The sequence below is a fragment of the Prenolepis imparis genome, unplaced genomic scaffold (assembly GCF_030444845.1).
Source record: "Prenolepis imparis isolate NDT839.2.m4 unplaced genomic scaffold, iyPreImpa1.0 SCAF_10, whole genome shotgun sequence".
Lineage (NCBI taxonomy): Eukaryota > Metazoa > Arthropoda > Insecta > Hymenoptera > Formicidae > Prenolepis > Prenolepis imparis.
Window position 1 is genome coordinate 4,909,532 of NW_028141168.1, and position 20,269 is coordinate 4,929,800.

Genomic DNA, 20,269 nt, shown 5'->3' on the forward strand with positions numbered 1-20,269 from the left:
TTTTTCTTGCAGCTCGGTTTTCAAACGGTCCAATAACGATGAATAATATGCACCTGTAATAGTTTTACCCTTTTCCAAATAGTCGATGAGGATTATTCCTTGCGAATCCCAAAAGACAGTCGCCATAACTTTCCCGGCCGAAAGAACGGTCTTCGCCTTCTTTGGTGCAGACTCCCCGCTGGCAACCCATTGTTTGGACTGTTCCTTGGTCTCAGGCGTGTAGTGGTGTATCCATGTTTCGTCCACAGTGACGAAACGACGCTTAAAGTCCTGTGGATTCCGCTGAAACAGCTGCAAACCGTCCTTGGAACACCTCACACGATTTCGTTTTTGGTCAATTGTGAGCAATCGCGGCACCCATCTTGCGGATAGCTTTTTCATGCCCAAATGTTGATGCAAAATATTATGTACCCGTTCACTCGAGATGCCCACAGCACTAGCAATCTCGCGCACCTTCACTCTTCTATCATCCATCATCATATCATGGATTTTATCAATGATTTCTGGAGTAGTGACCTCAATAGGGCGTCCAGAATGTTCAGCGTCACTTGTGCTCATATGGCCACTCCGAAAATTTTGAAACCACTTATAAACTGTTCTAATCGAAGGTGCAGATTCACCATAATGTTTATCAAGCTTCTCCTTAGTCTTCTGAGGCGATTTGCCTTTCATAAAGTAATGTTTTATCAACACACGAAATTCTCTTTCATCCATTTTTTGGAAATCACTCGACTTTCTCGATTCAAACGAACGCCAAACACAGAGAAATAGACCGATCTGGCTGAAACTTGGTGTGTGTTCTTCCAAGAGATGCTACTAACTAAAAATAACCCCGATACGCACCAGTGGTGCTATCTCTCTGACTTTGCACGGACTTTTCAAACCACCCTCGTAATTGTTTCTCCGTGAATAACAAACGAACTTCTTGGCGCGAATCGTCGTGGTTCCGATGCGGTGATGCCGAGTTCCTGATAATTGCTCGTCCTAGGCGGAAAGATTAAGAGAAAGTGAAATAGATCGAATTCGAAGAAATTCGAAGGAATCGAAAGAAAGTAATTCATTTGGGGGTTAAACAGTTATTGGCGCGAACAAACTTGCATTTTAAAAATTATTGTAAATTGAACATTTTGTTGCGACATTTTTTTGATATTTTCAATGTGTGAGTCATATTAAAAAAAAAGGAAAGCGAGAGAAAAAAAATAAAGTCACATAGAGGAACATGACTTTCACCGATGAGATACGGATAATTTTTCAGCCCTCTACGAATCTCCGATCGTTTAAAACGAGAAAGCAAAGTAAGATATACGTGTTTTATCAGGATACAAATTACATCGACATCGCTTTGGAAAGAGAGAAAAAATTTATGAAGAGGAAATATAGTGGCGGATAATCTGCTGAATGATGCGCCGAGACGTATTAACAGTGATTTACACCGTGAAATAACAACAATAATGCAAACTAATACGGATAATGCGCAATACATTAACCGTCAGCGTTGCGAGATAATTGCGAGAGACGAATAAAGACATACGATATGATATGTGTAATCTGAATCTTCGAACTTACAGTATAATCCAAATTAATCCTTAAGTATATGTGTGCAAACTAAACATACGTCTTTTTCTTTTATTGTAAGCGCATATACACAGTATGTATGTACATATAGTAGTTTGAATAATCCAGGGTCGGATTAACCTAATATGCGCCCCTAGGCAGATTTTGGTGGGGGCCTATGTAGGATTTTTTGAAAATTAATTGAACATTTGAGCAGTAAAAAAGGAACTGTAATTAATATAATACAAATAATAACTAATAGTGAAATGCATCATTAACCATTTACGAATTTATTTATAAAATATAATTTTTTTGGTTATAAAAAAAATTTTTCTTCATTGGTTGGTGGGGACCTTTTCGTGGTGGGCGCCCATAGGCAGTGCCTAGTTTGCCTATGCATTAATCCGGCCCTGGAATAATCATACAATAAGTAAACTCGTTTCAAAAATTGAAAATAATTTAAATAATAATTTTATTATAATATATAATTTTATTTAAAATAATATATTTTATTTATTTACATATATATTATATATACATATATTAAATATATATACAGTGTGTCCCATTTTAAATGACCCACGCAAATATCTCAAAAACTATGAAAGATACGGAAAAATGTTTCAAACAAAAGTTGTTTGGTTCGAAGGGGGACATAATATGGTACCATTGATTTGACCTTGAATAGTCATTTGAAGGTCACCTTCAATTTCTTAAATGGAACCCCCTATTTTTTATTGCATATTCTTGTAGCTTATCTCAAGAGCTTTCCAAAACACTATAATTAAGTTATTTTTTATTAAGTACTTTCCGAGTTATGAGACTTGAAGTTTACAGTATTTTGACATAAAATATAAAATATCTTGTGAAACATTCAGTTTTCAGTAATCTTACTGTAATACTTTTATGCACAGAATAATAAGACCAATCAATTGGTGTAAAGAAAACACATAGTTGCTTTAAAAAAAATATGTTGCAAATTGCATACTTTTTTTTAAAACATGCATATTTTTTTTTAAAACAACTATGTGTTTTCTTTACACCAATTGATTGGTCTTATTATTCGGTGTATAAAAGTATTACAGTAAGATTACCGAAAACTGAATGTTTCACAAGATATTTTATTGATGTTATTAGTTTGACCTTTGATGGCGTAGCCAAAGTCAGAGCAAGATCATCTTGAATTTGTTCAATGGAACCACCATATTTTTTTTATATAAATCGATTCCTTGCAATATTCTGCAATATATATATGTATGTATGTGTGTATGTATATTAAAGCATGCAACTATCGTTTCCTTTTTTTTTTAATATTTGATATATAGAATATTATTTATTTTATAAATAGAAATAACCAATACGTACTGAAATATATAAAAATGGATCTAAGCAAAAAATAAACAGAATATGAATTTGGAAAAATAATATTCTTAAATATTTATTACCTATATAATTAAGAGAAAAAAATTATTCAATCGATATTATTCTTAAAGTCTCTAATGATAGAATATACATATATTTGAAATATTTACTTCTATTTTAAAATTGATGAAATATTTGATAAATACATATTTAAAAACACATAAATGTAAATTATCATTTTATATTTATAAGCCAATAGCTCATGTAAATATTTTTATTTTCTATTTTATAAATACTATTTTGCCTATCTTTCTGTTAGGATGTGCTCTTGCATTAATTAATCACGTTAAACTGATTTTATTTCCGCAAATAAGTCGAGAGATATTTTCTTATCTCTTGAAATAAACTCGGATCAGCACTCGAGCTCAATGGGGAGTTGAACTATGTGACGCGTATGTTGTCACAGAGAGATGAGACAAGGCATATCTCAAGCCTGTCTGCTCTCAGGGGTCAAAGAGAGAGAATATAGCTCGCGCGAAAGGGAAACGCGCGTGGCGGACAGGAAAATGCAAAAATGTCGAGGCTTCGAGACGAAGTGCGAAGGCATGACAACGCGGAACGAGACCTGCGGAGCGCGTAAGTCACCGTTGACAGGAGCAGCCGGGAACAGCGTCACCGCTTCGGAACGACGAGGGAGATAAAGAGAATAGCGCGTTAAACGAGAGAGAGGAGACGGTGAAGAGCGCGCAAGAAGCGCGATAAGAAGACGAAATGGAGGAAGAAACGGAAGAGGCAACGAAAAAGAGAAGAAGAGGAATGGTTAAGCCACCGACTGGATATTGCGCAGTGGCGCAAACAAAAACCACCCCAATCCCAACTAGGCGCACCACCACCGTCATCGTCGCGAGCAAGTCCTCCCTGCACGAACCCTACTTCGTTCCCGTTTTCTGCCCTTCTGTGCGCATCTCCTACTATTCTCTAATCCCCATCCTACTGCATCCTACGTCGACCGGGAACCGAGAAGATGAGCGCGTCGCTATCTCTCCGCAAAACATATAAACTTGGGCAACAGGGAGAAAAGGCAAGAAACTTAATTCACTGGAAAATACACAACAGATAAAGCTGCTTTCAGACGTGCTGCTGAAAGGAGCGGAACGTTGTTGCGAGCGCGATGTGCTTTCAGCAACGACACGCTAAATGAAGCCGACCGCCAAAGGGGCCGGCTGGCCACTTTCCTCCCTCGCTCTAACCACTCGCTTTAATGTGCCCGGGAAATAATCGTAAATATTTTTCGTGTCTCCGCGCGTGAGGGAGATTCTCTCTCTTCGAAGAATTTATCGAAATTACGGACGACATGGCGACCACGTGCCATATGTCAATGCTTGTCATTGGTATAATACATATGTAACACTCTCTCGTTCCTTGATATATCTGAAATGTTCCTTGATATATATGCCACTTTCGGCGACAGATACAAGGTTCGACGAGAGACACATTCGAGTGCACGAATGTCAGCTGTAGATACGCAATTTTTGTATTCAAGTGGTACAAATGTGTCGAAACAAGGTATGAATTTAAGGGCCAGTGATTATTCAATCATTTAATATATTAGGAACGGAAATATGACTTGGATATTGGTAGGTCAATCGTTTGCATTTCCAAATATTGGCTATAGGTGAAGCGTGAAATGCCACTTTGCGTCAGGCAAGTGAAGTCTAAGGGAGAAACAAAATTGCAGTCATTTGAGGCGAAAAAAGCTCCTATCACAACAGTGCTTTGCATTACAGCGTTTACTGCTGAATGAAAGGCTGTATCAGTAGAATCAATAATTTGTGCAAAAATTACAGTTTAGAGAGAAAAAAATGACAAGATAATATTTGATGTAAAAAATAAAATATTTACATGAGCTATGTATTTTATCTACTAAATAATTATATAAATGATAAGTGTGAAATAATTTATTTATACATTAATTAAAATTTTACTGGAAATATTTTAGTTAATTTTACGAATTTGAAGTATTTCACATACACACACACGTATTTTTCTCGTTGAAAATTATTTCTTTCATGATTTTGTTTGTTAGATTTAATTTTATTCACACTTCATTGAAGTATGAAGTATTTTTGTAAATTAACATTAAAAATAAACGATGATTATTTTTGAAAGAATATTTATTTTGTAAATGTTTTTCATATTGCATAACATCCGAAAAAATATCTGAACTGATACAAAAAAAAATATTTGACATGATATCAATACAAATTTGAAAACTTTGAATATTATTTCAAGAGAGAATTTGAGAAAATTTTTAATATTTCTTCTGAAACTACTATTTCAATTAATAATTTTGTTTATTGCATTTTAAATAAATATTGATTACATATTTGTGCTTCTATCATTTTTACGAAAAATATTCCAATAATGTTATTTGAATAAAATGATTAGAATAATTAATAGTTTCAGCAGTTTACACACTTGAAATATATAATTACTCTATCATTATATAAAATTATAAACTGGATAGTTTGATTATAATGTCTTTCTTGTGGAAAGTTCATCAATATTCTTAGAGTGAACAGTGATAATAGACATGGATTTCGTTCTTTCTCTTTCATACTTTAAACTTTGTCCAAGCTTGCTGGTATGTGTGTTTTGCTCACGTTTCATCTTTTTCCGAAATCTACCATAAGGTAGATTGACGAAAACTTTGTCCTAACTACACTCTGTAAAGAACTTAAAAACGCGTCGTTCCGCTTAAAAATCTTCAAGTTTCAAATTCGCCATTATTGTTATCCGAAACATTCCTGATAAATTTTCTCGATGCCGCGTAACTACAAAATTTTTCTCCCATTTTCGCGCAAAGTTCATTTTCGCTGATACAATTTGCAACCCCCTCGTCATACGATGTATTTCTGAAATCGATCGCGTTTGCCGAAAACTGTCCCTTCGACATAGAGTTGCACTTCTGGCACTCGATGACTCTTCTCAAATTCTATTTACGATCTGATTTGCTTATTGACTCTTATTGGCGCTGGCACCCGGGACTCTCTCTCTCTCTCTCTCTCTCTCTCTCTCTTTGCTCGCGAAGGGAGTTTGCAAGGAAAATATGAGATGTTTCATTTATCCTGGCCGGATGGCGTCGCGTACTGGCTCGCTTCTAATGTTAAACTCAACGTGGTTAAACTCACGCAAATTACGTTCAGAATTCATGCGCCAGGCTCGGGTTTAACGAAACTACTCCAACCAGTGAGTACCAGGCCGCCGCACTTTGTTGCCTCGCACAGATATTGTTACTCATGTGAATACACTAAATAAATTAAAGTCTTCTTCAGAAACAGCGGAGGCTCATAATAAGTTAATCACTTCGCTCGAAGCGCGTACACCGACTAATGTAATTAAATGATCGAGACTGGGCTTCTTCTCCTTCTTCACTGAAGGAGGTCTTAAGTAAGCACCCAGTGGTCGAAATTATTCACCGAAATTCACCGACTGACGTAATCAGCAGGAGAATCATGATGGGAAAATGCTCGGATAATTACGGAAAGATGATAAGAGCGTGAAAAGGCGCACGCAACAATTCTCTATGGTCGTCAATAAGGGAATATCATCGTGAAACACATACCGATCACTCCAATATCTCTGACCCTTTCGTCCAACTTCAAAGCTTTCACGTTTTACGTTACGCACCACATCGTATTACATCTCGTTTTATGGTGCGTTCACGCCGAAAAGCGTACAAATATTTGAAAAAAATATTTTTTAAATAATAAAATATTTATATACATATACATATAAAGCGAAACAAAAGTATTCGGAGATCATAGTCTTTTGCACATACCAAATTATTATTTAATTATTATATAAATTATTATTTAAATTCTTCGAATTTTTGTTTAATATTTAAAGTATATTAAGTACTAATTTTCTATCCTCTATCTTCCTTATAATCTACAAATTTCAAGTAGCAAAATAAACTAATATACCGTATGTCTATCACGTTGCAAGCTTGCAAGAGATTACATGAAACAATTATATATTTAAATATTTTAATTATTATTAAATATTATTAAATATATTTAATTACATATTTATTAATATTCATTAATTATTATTGAATGCATTTAATGATATATATTCAAATATTATATACAACGTGACGCATAAAATGCGCGGGCGAGACGAAAAGCATCTCCATCTCGTGTCTCGCGAAATCTCACGACGAAGTGGATGCACCATTACGATTTTCCGGCAACGTCGAAACACGCTTTTCTCTCACACAACCGTGTGCGTTTATTCGTACAAAGGATGTGGCCGGGATATACACACACAACGCTCGTCCCGAGATCAAAGTCGAGACAGAATTTTGCTTCAGGGGTCTTTAACTCGACGTTATGCGGAGATCGAAGAGTCCGCATTGTACATGCAAAATGCGTATATATGTGTATATATAGCATGTATATATATACAGTATGTATAGTAAAATGCAGGCGAAAGTTGGAGAAGTAAAATCTACACATTGCCTTTGTGCAGCCGTCATCCATTTGTCATGGTTATATAAATGTCGAACTCCATTTATATTTTCGTATACACACACGCGCGTCTATAAAAATATCCTCAAATATTAATATCGCATGTACCCTCAGCAAACGTTAAGAGCTGACAATACGGCTCTTTATTATATGCGCGTGTTATTATATGTCGCTATTATATTAGCTGCTTTATTGGATGAACGATATATGTATGTATATCGAGATATAAAGAAATGTATTTAAATGTTTTAAAATCTAATATACACAAAAAGTTGCACACACATACACATGTATGTATGTGTGTATGTATGTGTTAGGTATATATATATATATATATGTTTGTATATTAAAAAAGGATGATTCACTCTATTCAAAAATGGAGGAATAAATTAATAAATCAATCTCTCTTGCTGTGCTTACAAATGCAGAATGAAAATTATTGTTTAATATGTTTTTTAATCTAGTAAAACACACACACAAACAAACATATATAAGGTATCTCTAAATAAGTGCGAAAAACTTTAGGAAATGATTCTTTGTTAAAAATTTAAAGGGAATTTTTTATATAAATATATACTTCTCCCTATATCCCTTTCTGAAAAGTTGACTCCTCCAAAGAGGGAGGGGAAAATTAGGTTTTTAATTTTTTTCTAAAATTTTGGACAAGTTAAAAAAATGAAATTAGGTAGATATTTTCCGCCAATAAAAAGAATATTTATTAATATTTTTTTAGTCTTCCCATATCGTTATAAGGGATTGAAACAACTCTTATTTTTTAACCGACTAAAATGTGATCATCAAAAAATATGCATTAGAAAGCTCGATTTCTTTAGAAACATTTTTATTTTATTTATTTTTTTTTATAAAATCAATAGTTTTCAAGGAAAAAATAAAAACCTAATTTTTACCTCCTCCTTTGAAGAAGTGTAACTCCTCAAGGGTACAGGAGTATATGTTTATATGAAAGACCACCCTTAATTTTCGACAAAAAATCATCTCCTAAAATTTTTCACATTTATTGAGAGAGGAAGGGAGGGAGGGAGGGAGGGAGGGAGGGAGGGAGGGAGGGAGGGAGGGAGAGGGAGAGGGAGAGGGAGAGAGAGGGGGGGAGAGAGAGGGGGGGAGAGAGAAAGAGAGAGAGAGAGAGGAGAGAGAGAGAGAGAGAGAGAGAGAGAGAGAGAGAGAGAGAGAGAGAGAGAGAGAGAGGAGAGAGAGAGAGAGAGAGAGAGAGAGAGAGAGAGAGAGAGAGAGAGAGAGAGAGAGAGAGAGAGAGAGAGAGGGAGAGAGAGGGAGAGAGAAATTATTCCGCTTGCGTTTGCGCAAGTCGACATTAACGCGACGTTTACAACGTACCGTCAGAAGTTGAAGCTGACGATGCTCGTAAGCAGTGGTATCAACGCAGAGTACTCTACGGGACTCTCTCCGTTTCGCCCCGAGGAAATCTTTACCGTCGATATTGCCGTCGATAATGAGTTTCTACGTCAATCTAGCATTACTTAGTTCGCTCGAACGGGACAAAATGTCAAAACATATCGACCGCCGCGTTAACTAAATAGCTACTTTATGTTTTAACACGGAACGTAGAGTTGGTGTCTCGCTTCTTTAAAAAAACCCATTTTTATAAGAAAACTCGACAGTCAACAGAAACGAAAATGATTTTACAACAACGCGATACGACATATTCGCATTTTTTTACGTTACTGTCATTGTGTCATTTTTCGACATGCCGTTAAAAAGTGTGTTTATATATGTATATGCTTTAATATATATTTTATTGCATAAACTTGACTTTTATACAAAAATAATGATATCAATACATTACGCCAAATATTATAAAAGAGTAAATATTATGCACGTTGCAAAATTTTTATTTATTTTTTATTTTTTACTTCAATTCTTTTATTATCATGTTTTTATGTGAAAATTATTGTATTTCATAAAGCGCAATATAAGGGGTGGGGGGAATGTGTATTTTATTTAAGTTTTATATATAAAATCACATATGTGATTATATTTTATATATAAAATCACATATGTGATTATATTTTATAGAGGAAAAATCTATACAAAATATATATTTTTTTAAATAAAAAATTTATGAAAGCGTACTTTTATCAATAAGAATACGGTTAATTAAATGTAAATTAATTAATGCAAATATAAAGTTCTGACTGATATAATAAATGCAGCAGCGCCAAGTTTTCTCGCATTTCTTTTTTCTTTTTTACTTTTAATTGCCTTATCACTTTTATTGATACATGTTATGTTTTTAGAAATTATTTTATTTCAAATTTATTTATATATACATTTAAAAAATGTTTCTCTAATAAATTTTAATCAAATACATGTAGGTAAAAATACTCAAATAAAATCCACAATTCTACATTGCGCTTTATTAAATACAACAGTTTTAGTACTAAAATATGATAATAAAAGAATTAAATTAATTAAATTATGGAATAATATAGTGTGTAATATTTTAATTCTCATAATTTATTGATATTATCATTCTTGTGAGAAGACCAAATTTAAGCAATAAAATATACCTATAGTAAAGTAATGCTTCTTTGTATAAAAACTTTTTAATAAAGATCTTCGCTCCTATATAATTAAAAAAATATATCTGCGAACTGTTCACTAAGAAAATTTAATTTAAAAAAAAACATATTTTCGTTGCGCATTTTTCCACCCGTATGTAGTTTGCTCGCTTTCTAGATCTTCCTCCATAAACATTGGCGAAGTAAAAAGAAGCATGAGACTTGAACATCCATTGTGATTATTTTAAAAGTACAACCGAGAGGGAAACCAAAGCGAAGAACGCGTACATACGCCACTTCCATATACTTTAATTAAGGAAAAGTTTATCGCGAACAAAAGTACATGTTCAACCTCTTTGCATTACTAATTATATGCGGGGCCACGTTCTGAAAAGTTTAACCATACTGATTCAGAAAGAAAGAGATGGCGGAGCTTTCTACTTTTTCATAACAAGCCCACAGTCCTTCGCCAATGGTACAAAAGTACACGAACGGTGGTTCTCTAATTAAAAAAGATTCCGCTCACATTTGCATTTCAAAAATGCAAACGCGCAATTTTGCGAATTTGAGAATCAATTGGGTAAATTCTGTGTATGAGAGGGAAAATTCATACGTAAAATAATAATCCTTCCGCTGCTTCCATATCGTAACTGAAATTCGTCGGAGAATCGATCCTGCAATTATTATTTTTATTATGATGCCTGGAATTCACGTGAAAAGTTGAGCTCTTCTAATGATATACTTTGGTAGAATACTCTGGATCGCCGCAAAGAAATACTTGTAAAAAGACAAAATTGACGCTCAGTAATGAGCGGAAATGTAGTGAAAGGAAGAATGAGTCTCATTGAGGAAAGTATCTTCCAGAATGCAGGTTAGACGTTTTATAATCGAGACTTTAATGAAAACATTCTATTACACAGTACTTTATTGTTATTATTATTAAGTACAATGAATTAATAGACTCGCATAATTGTTAAAAATAATATTACGTATAAATATCGTATATATACTATATAGGTATATATGTATATAAAAATAATAATTTTATAACAGTTTTTTTATAAAGATAATAATAATCTTACAATGTTCTTACATTATCTCCAATTTACGCTTTGCGTTAAATTATAACTTATAATTAATCGATCTCATTTGAAATTCTCACATAACACGTTGCAATCCAGTTACTTGGAACTTAATGAGTAATTAATTTAGTATCGATCTAGTCATTACACTACTGGCTTAATCCATGTAGCATTGTATATTATATTATATTGTATACTTATATATTATGTAACTCTTTCTCTTGTTCTTAAAATAGATTATAATTAAAAAATAATATTATTTTTGTTGAAAATTATAACTGGCATTAATAAGAATTATAATTGAATCAAAAATTCCCATTTTGTATGATGAAAGCCTCTTGAATCTACGTTTATTTTACTGATAATATAAAGTAAGAAAATTAAATTTACAATTAATTATTTAAAAAGTCAGGATATACACAACCCAGTTTTTAATTATTATAATGTATTATCATACATTTCCAAGTGCAGTTTTAATGAAATTTACATATTGCCTTTCCTCTCTGTATTAATTTTAAGTAATTTATATATTTAATATATATAAAAAATAAAATCTCTAATATATATTTTATATGAAAAACCAACAAATGCATACAAATTTAAATTCTTTAGCAATAATTAACAACTATTTTAATTAATACGTAATTAAAATAATATTCTCATGTTGCGTAAGGGTAAAAAATTACATAATAATATTTCATAATGTATTATTTATTGATAAAAAATCTAGCCTATATGTATGAATGACAATTCAAAATAAGCGTGAAATACGGAAGTTCGATTGTCTCTTGGTCCTTTCAAATCTGCCTGGAAGGGGAGGGGTTGTTTTAAAATTCTACGCCGGTGCAAGGGCCTCCTCCCTCTTGAAGGACGGTCCTCTGTTAGGTGTATGCGTCGCCACTCTATGTGATGCCCGAGGCAGGCCATTAGACGGCGACAATGCGCACCCTTTTCCCCCGACTTTTATATGTATTTCCGCCATTACTGTGCATTCTATGTTCGCGATAAATTCTTTCTCCGTCGCATTAAAATTCTTGAAGAGCATTCTGAATACTTGGCGCGGCCTAGCAGCGATATTGACGTTCGCACTGTGAACAAAACGGACTTATATAGCCATCTGCTCAATCCCTTAAACTCTATCGTTCTGAAAAGACAAGGATTGTACCTAACGTAATCTAACCCTAATTGTGACTGCTACCAAAAAGAAAGAAGTTTCTGAAAAGAAAATATCTGAAAATAAACTAGAGTTTTAGAATAAGAGAAGCGCAAATTCTATCTCTTGCCGGCGCATCTTCTTTCGATCTTCGCGCTTCTCTTATTGTAGACAAATCGAGTGACACTATTAGTAAGTGTAAACTTCCGCTTTATTTAGATATCTTTATTAATGTTGGAATAATAGAGATTTTCATCGTATAAACCATTGTTATTTTTATTATTGTTGTTGGTATAACAATATAATAACACACAATCTCTGTGCACACACACAATCTGTTAAGGCCTTCAATATGACAATCCTTTTGCGTTAGTAGACATTTTACAGTATTATATAACAAAATATAGTAGACAGATTGATATACACATTTATTGACAAAGTTATTCAAAATAAAGTCAAAATATCGCAAAAGTTGAGAAAACATAAAGCACGATAAATGACACCTTTTAAAATATACTTTGGTATTATACAATATAACAAAGTAGATAGATTGATAAAGTATTTATTGACAAAGTTTTTCCTAATAAAGTAAAAAAAATTTTTAAATTGAGAAAAAATAAAAAGGATAATAAACAATAATTAATAAACTTTAGTATTATACAGAATGTTTCTACATAAATGCGAAAATGTTTTAGGAAATTTTTTTTGTCGAAAATTAAGGAGGGTTTTAATATAAACACATACACTCCTCCCTATATCCTTCCCTGAAGAGTACACTGCTCCAAAGGGGGAGATGAAAATTAGGTTTTTAAACTTTTTCTTAAATTTTGGACAAGTTAAACAATGAAATTTGATGGATATTTTCCACTAGTATAAAAAGGGTATTTATTAATATTTTTTTAAATCTTCCCATATCGTCTTATAAGGGGATAAAACTAACAACCCCTATTCAATTTTTCATTAGAACTTTTTAACGGACCAGAATGTGATCATCTAAAAATATGCGTTAGAAAACTTGATTTCTTTAGAAATTTTTTAATTTTTTAAATTTTTTCGTAAAATCAATAGTTTTCAAGAAAAAAAATAAAAACTTAATTTTCACCTCCCCCTTTAAAGAAGTGTAATATATATATATATATATATAAATCAAAATGGTAATCCTGATAAAATCTTTTTTCCTTGTAAAAGATTAATATACATAATACAATATCTCTTTAATTGTTTTAATTTATATAATATTAATTGAAAATTATATAATTTATTTGGTAGTAAATGTTATAAAGGTTCTTTTGCAAATTAATGTTATTGTTGAAGTATTGATTTATAAATATGAGTAAAATAATTTTTGTGATGTAGTATATTGTGCGATATTATAAATTCTTTTTATTGACCTCTAGCTCAGCAGTGATATCAAATACATAAAAAAATGTATATATATACATATATAAATAACTCGAGCTTTTCTCTTCGTACTCTCAACGTATCATTATTAAGTTTCAAATATTTTGTGAAAGTTGCAAACTTCTGTTAATTCTGACGCATATCCATGGTAATAAAATAATTTATAATTAATATGGAATATTGATACACAATAATAAATTAAATTTTATTCCGTCTTTTTTATCATTGATTATATTTTATTATTATTTTCATTTATTTTAAGATATAATTATTTCTTGATACAATTTCTTGATATAATTACGAATCGTTATGATATTTAATCTGTTTTTTATTGAGAGTTGAGCTATTAAAATGTGATGTAACATCTCATAATTTCGATATTCAAAATAATTACGTTATAGATTTCAGGCGTGATATCGCAGGGATAATAGCGACTGTTTAGATAAAAAAAAGTTGTGACTTCTACTAATTAAATTTCTTCAAGGAAAGAGTTAAAATTCTCACGATGCACTCTATGATACAAACGTTATGCGTTATTACGATTTTAATTCCAAGTAAGATAATAATTTATATCGTAAATCTATACAGGCAATTACTGTGTTGATTTTGCATATGTATATATATTTGTAATTATTATTATTTGTAATATATATAACTTACAATGCAAAAAATAATTTATTTTTAATATTGCTTTAGTCTTTCCATGTCCAATTATTAATAATAGGTAAGTCAATTTTCGCAATAATTATGTGTATAATTTTATACTGAATTAATTTATTTATACAGAATGGGCCAAAAGCCTGGATACAGTCGAATATCTCGTATTTAACAACGTATTTAAAAAAAATGTTTCAAATGAAAATTTAAGGTTTAAAAACATCTATTTATAGATCTTAACACTTTGACTTTGGGTGGAGATAAAGGAGGGTGTTAAATTTGAGTCGATTTCTGCCCATCAGAAGTAACTTTAGTGGACCATAAATTTACATTATATAGGTTATCTAATATACAAGAATCATAATTATATCAATGCTAGCCCGTGGGAACATTTTGAAAACCGCCCTGTTATATAGTCCAATAATTTGCTGATATGCGTTCTCTATGACTTATTTCTCATTCGATATTACAAAAACTGTTATAAACACAATTCAATATTCTTCTTTTAGAGGTTTTCATATGAATTTAGAAGATAATATGAATGCTAATTGTATACATAAGACAGGAAGGTAAAAGTGAAGACTCCGCGTTGTTACCTCGTGCATTTACAAATACTTTATTCTCGATTATGTCTGGGAATAAAAATAAATTACAATTGAATATGTCAGTAAATATGTTTTAGGGACACTATATTGAATCAATGAAATAATATTATAATTGAGATCATAATGATTGAATCTGAGAAATAGAGATAAAAACCTCACGGCGTCATTCGTGGATTTAAAGATTCAAAACCCTCTCTCTTCTTTACGTTCTAAGTAACGGTAACAAGTTACTTTTTAAAATTAGTAACGGTATCGAGTTCTTTTTTAGAAAAAATAATAGTAACGACAACGAGTTACTTTTATAAAGTAACTGTCCCAACCCTTTACACATATATACGTAGATATGTATGTATTTATGTTAGATGTGTACATATATATGTGTATGTTGAGTATGTGCACGTGTGTTTCTGTAATATAGTTAAGAAAAAAATTTTTCTTGTTGAACGAGATAAATACATTTTATTGAAGATATCAAAATTATATTAAATTTTTAAAAATATTTTATCACTATAAAAATTAGAATCTATATAATATTTGCATTATGTTGTGTTAAATATTATATTTTGAACAATATTTATTATATTGCAATAACTATTATTTTTTATGTAGAAAGTCTTGCCTAATTTATCATAAATATTTTTTTTATTTGAAACGATTTTTTTAGATCTGAATGGTTTAGACCATGTAGATGGTGTCCCATATAGACGAATCTATCTTCGCCATCAGGATTCTTTTTGTTTTCGGATTTTTTGTATTCATAATATCAATTTAGTCCCTGATCAAGGTGTCGCATTTCACGTAGGCAATGAAAATGTACATATTCCAAACGGAAATGTACACAATCATGTAAGTAAAACATAAATATTAAGTTATGTATATACAGAGTATAAGTATATATATAAGAAATATATATCTATTTTTGATAGAATACGGTTTAATATACTCTATATACATATAAGCATGGGACAAGCGAACGGATGAATATAAATGTACATATATATGAGCGCAATCTGCTATACGTTCATATATTGTCTGCATATATCTAAAAGGAATATTTTGAAAAAAAATTAATTTACACACACACATACACACATACCTATAATAATCATATACTTTATATATGAATTTTATATAATATATGCAACAAGCTTTTGTATCAGATTATAAATTTATTTTCAACTTCTTTTTTACTCAAATATTTATCATATTATTACCTATCTCCAGGGTGCTCCTGAATAAACACAATAATTAAATTTATGAATTTTTTATATTCTTTTTAATTATATGTATAAGTTAATATTACTATCTAATTTTGCAGGTTCTAATAGAAAATGTATAATTTGAGACTTTGCATTGATATTATTGCAAACTGATTTAAGAATTGATAATAATTATATAAGTATACAATTAAAATTTCTAAGATATTGTTGAAATATCTGTTGTAATAAATGTTTTATAATTTCGATCTTCAGATATAAGTCGTCAATTTTAGACAATGAATAGCTTATTCTCCATTATAAATTATTTATAAAAATAAATATTTTTTTACAAATATATATAATGCAATGACAATGAAAGATCACACTGTAACGTTAGTCCATTGTAAATAGTGTATTTTAAGGGATAAACTTTGCGCTAATAACATTGTTAATAATTTTTTTAGCTCATACTATATATCTCATAATATATAATTATATAGTTATTAAAACTATATAACTATATAATTATTATCTCATAATATATAACTATATAGCTCATAATATAAGAGAGAGAGTTTTAAAGTTTAATTAAAAATACGATCCTTTATTTGCTTGGCCTTCTTTTAATTACTTGTTATACAAGTTTCAATATGTTTTAAATTTGATAAAAAGATCTTAAAAGATATATTTTATAATGAATATATGGATATATGATATAGATATTTTAGTAAGATTAATGAGCTAATTTAATATTATTAAAAAATGTAAAATATTATTATTAAAAATATGATACATTTTGCATATCATTGTTGTATAATAATACGAGCGATCTAAAAATCTAGAACTTACATAAATATGTATAATATATAAATATGTTACATTTTTATAAATAAAATGTATATTATATGTATAAGTTTATAATTTAAATTTATATATGTAATGTAAACAATATACATCATATAAAACAATAAATAAATATAAAATTATATCTATAATGTACATTTTATAAAAATTTATAAAAAATGCATATTTTGTGGATGCTAGATTTTCTAAGAAAAGTTCTTTTCAGTGATTAATTTGTATATTAAAATTTCTAATTATTGATATACTACGTTCTCATCGCTATACTTATATTTATACAATTTATTGTTTTCTCTGTAACCCAATGTATGATACAAATGTCACAATAAAGTTATGAATAACAATAATAAATTCTTGGCATATTATGAGTAAAATATGAGTAAACAAATTATGAGTAACAATAACAAATTCTTCGCATGAGCAATCGCATGAGAATTTTACATCTGTTTGTATAAGTCTTTATTTTAATATTTTTTTACTTATTTGTTATACATCAGTTTGCAAAATTCGTCACAATTAAAAGTAAAATATTAAGATATAATTTAACAAGAGTTATAATTAAAAAAATGCAATTGTTTAGTGTTTAGTAGTTATTGTCAAATTAATATCGAGAATATGAATTTGAAAATATAGATTATTTAAAATTTACACACACATACTCACGGACGCACGCACGCACGCACGCACACTCGTACATATATGTAAACATTTTTTGAGAGAGAAATAACAATGTGGATTCATTGATTTCCTTTTTTGATACTAATTAATAATTTAATTTTAAAGAACAATTTTGTGTTCCAAAGAGCACAAATAATTAGTTTAGTATATATAAATACAGTAAAAAAATTAACATAACTTTATTATATTAACAATAAAGCAATTTTTTATAATTATGTTTTATAATTATGCTAAAGATATTAAATCGGAAAAATAAAAGAAAAAATGATAAAAATGACGAACGTCGAAATGTTTGAACTTCAGGCAGAATATATATGTATATATTATGTGAGAATCTGCTGCCACTTGCGAACTCTTTTTGCCTGAAGTTCAAACATTTCGACGTTCCTTTTATATCATTTTTCTTTTATTTTTTCGATTTAATATTTTCCGATTTATATATATATATATATATATATATATATATATAATTATATTTATATATATATATATATATATATATACATATATATGAGTATATGTTTATATAAAAAACTCCCCTTAATTTTCGATAAAGAATCATCTTCTAAAATTTTTTGCATTTATTTAGAAATGTCCTATATATAATACAATATAATACAGTAGATAAATTGATAATTTATTGACAAATATTTATTAGATTATTTATTTATTATATAGATTATTTATTGACAAATTTATTTATAATACATTTTTTTTAAATTGTGAGGATTGAAAAAATATAAAGCACGATAAAATAAGGACACACTTGTTAACTTATTCTTCTAAATAATAAATTTTATTTGTGTCTCTTCCAAGTTGTCCTCCGGAGAAAAAGACGAAGAAAAGATTTTTCGTAGAAAAGCTGAATAAAATTGCTATGTTGGAATATCAAATAAACATTGATTGTTGCTGCTCGAAAGACCGAGCAAATTTCGTAAAAAAAAAAGAAAGAATACTCTGCTTGATTATAAGCAAGACGCTTTTTCTCCGTGTTAGCTCTAATTAACTGTGTAGAGCTCCGTTCGTTTAGAAGATAAATGAAAAAGGATTACTAATTTGCGCTTACCGTCTCTTTGTGCACCGTTTTGATATCATTTCTCTCTTAAGTAAGCATTAGCTGTACAAGAATGCCGCTCTAGAATTGCACTCCACACTTGCAACGAAATACGTAATCAAATTACGTCACTTCTCACTTCATCCGTCGTCCTACTTTACGTATATATATGTTCACAAGACGTTATATTACTAATTCTGCCATAATGTTGTAGCAACACAGAGTAGCGGGGAAAATGTTTGTCGGCGCTGAAAGGCCGGCAAAATTAATTGATCGAAGGTAAGCCCACAACATTTTCGTGTGATGAGTAATTGGACGGGAGAAGACGATGAGAAGTAGAGCCCCTTTAGGGCTCTCTATCGGGGAAGAGGTTATTCCGGGACGGATTGGGGAATGCTTTCATCTCATAATTACTGGTTCGCTTGTAAACTCCTGACCTGAAATGTGAATGATCTAACGCGAGTAGACACTCTTACATTTTGCACGCAATTATACTGATTGGTTCCGGTATTATAAAATATTAAGTACATACCTACTCCCGTTTGTCACAATTCATTCAATCTCGTTCTGCGGAGTTGCTCATTTGATTTGATTTTGAAATATCGCAATAAAATTAATTAGTTTGTATCAAATATTAATGAGAGACAATAGGCCCGTATGTGTATATGCTTTCAAAATTTAATTAATTTTTGATATTGCGAGAAGAATTGTACTGTCATTGATATTATATCGTTTTTCTAGAATTATAATAATATATAAAATTTAAAATATATGGAAGAAATGTAAATTATATATTATATTATATATATATATATATATATATATATATATAATAAAATTATATTTATTTTCTCCTTTTTTATATATTATATTCCGAATATACTATTGAGAAAAATATATATCGCGAAAATATATATGCAGGGTGTTTTTAAATAAATGCGAAAACTTTGAGAAATGATTCTTTGTCGAAAATTAAGGGAATTGTTCATATAAACATATATTATACTTTTTCCTATATTCCCTCCCTGAGAAGTTACATTCCTTCAAAGGAGGAGGTGAAAATAAAGTTTTTAATTTTTTTCTCAAATTTTTTGGACAACTTAAAAAAAATGAAATTTGATGGATATTTTCTTCTAGTAAAAAGGATATTTATTAATATTTTTGTAATCTTCTTGTATCGTTATAAGGGGATGACACTAACAACTCCTATTCAATTTTTTATTAGAACTTTTTAACGGACCGGAATGTGATTATCTAAAAATATGCATTAGAAAGCTTAATTCCTTTAGAAACATTTTTATTTCTTTTATTTTTTGTTAACTCAATAGTTTTCAAGAAAAAAAAAATAAAAACCTAATTTTCAACTCCCCCTTTGGAGAAGTGTAACTCCTCGGGGAGGGATATAGGAGTATATGTTTATATGAAAAACTCCCTTTAATTTTCGACAAAGAATCATCTAAAATTTTTCGCACTTATTTAGAAACACTATACCGTATAATGAGCTCGTATCTATCTCTAGATGTACCTCTAAAGTTAAAGGCGCCTCAAAAGTTAAAGGCGCAGATAAATGTACATCTAAAATCAATCATATTTT

General features: G+C 30.2%; 1 pseudogene; it reads right to left on the reverse strand.

The window, feature by feature from the left end:
* Positions 1 to 833, reverse strand: LOC145941970 (protein GVQW3-like; annotated as a pseudogene).
* Positions 834 to 20,269: the final 19,436 nt, after the last annotated feature.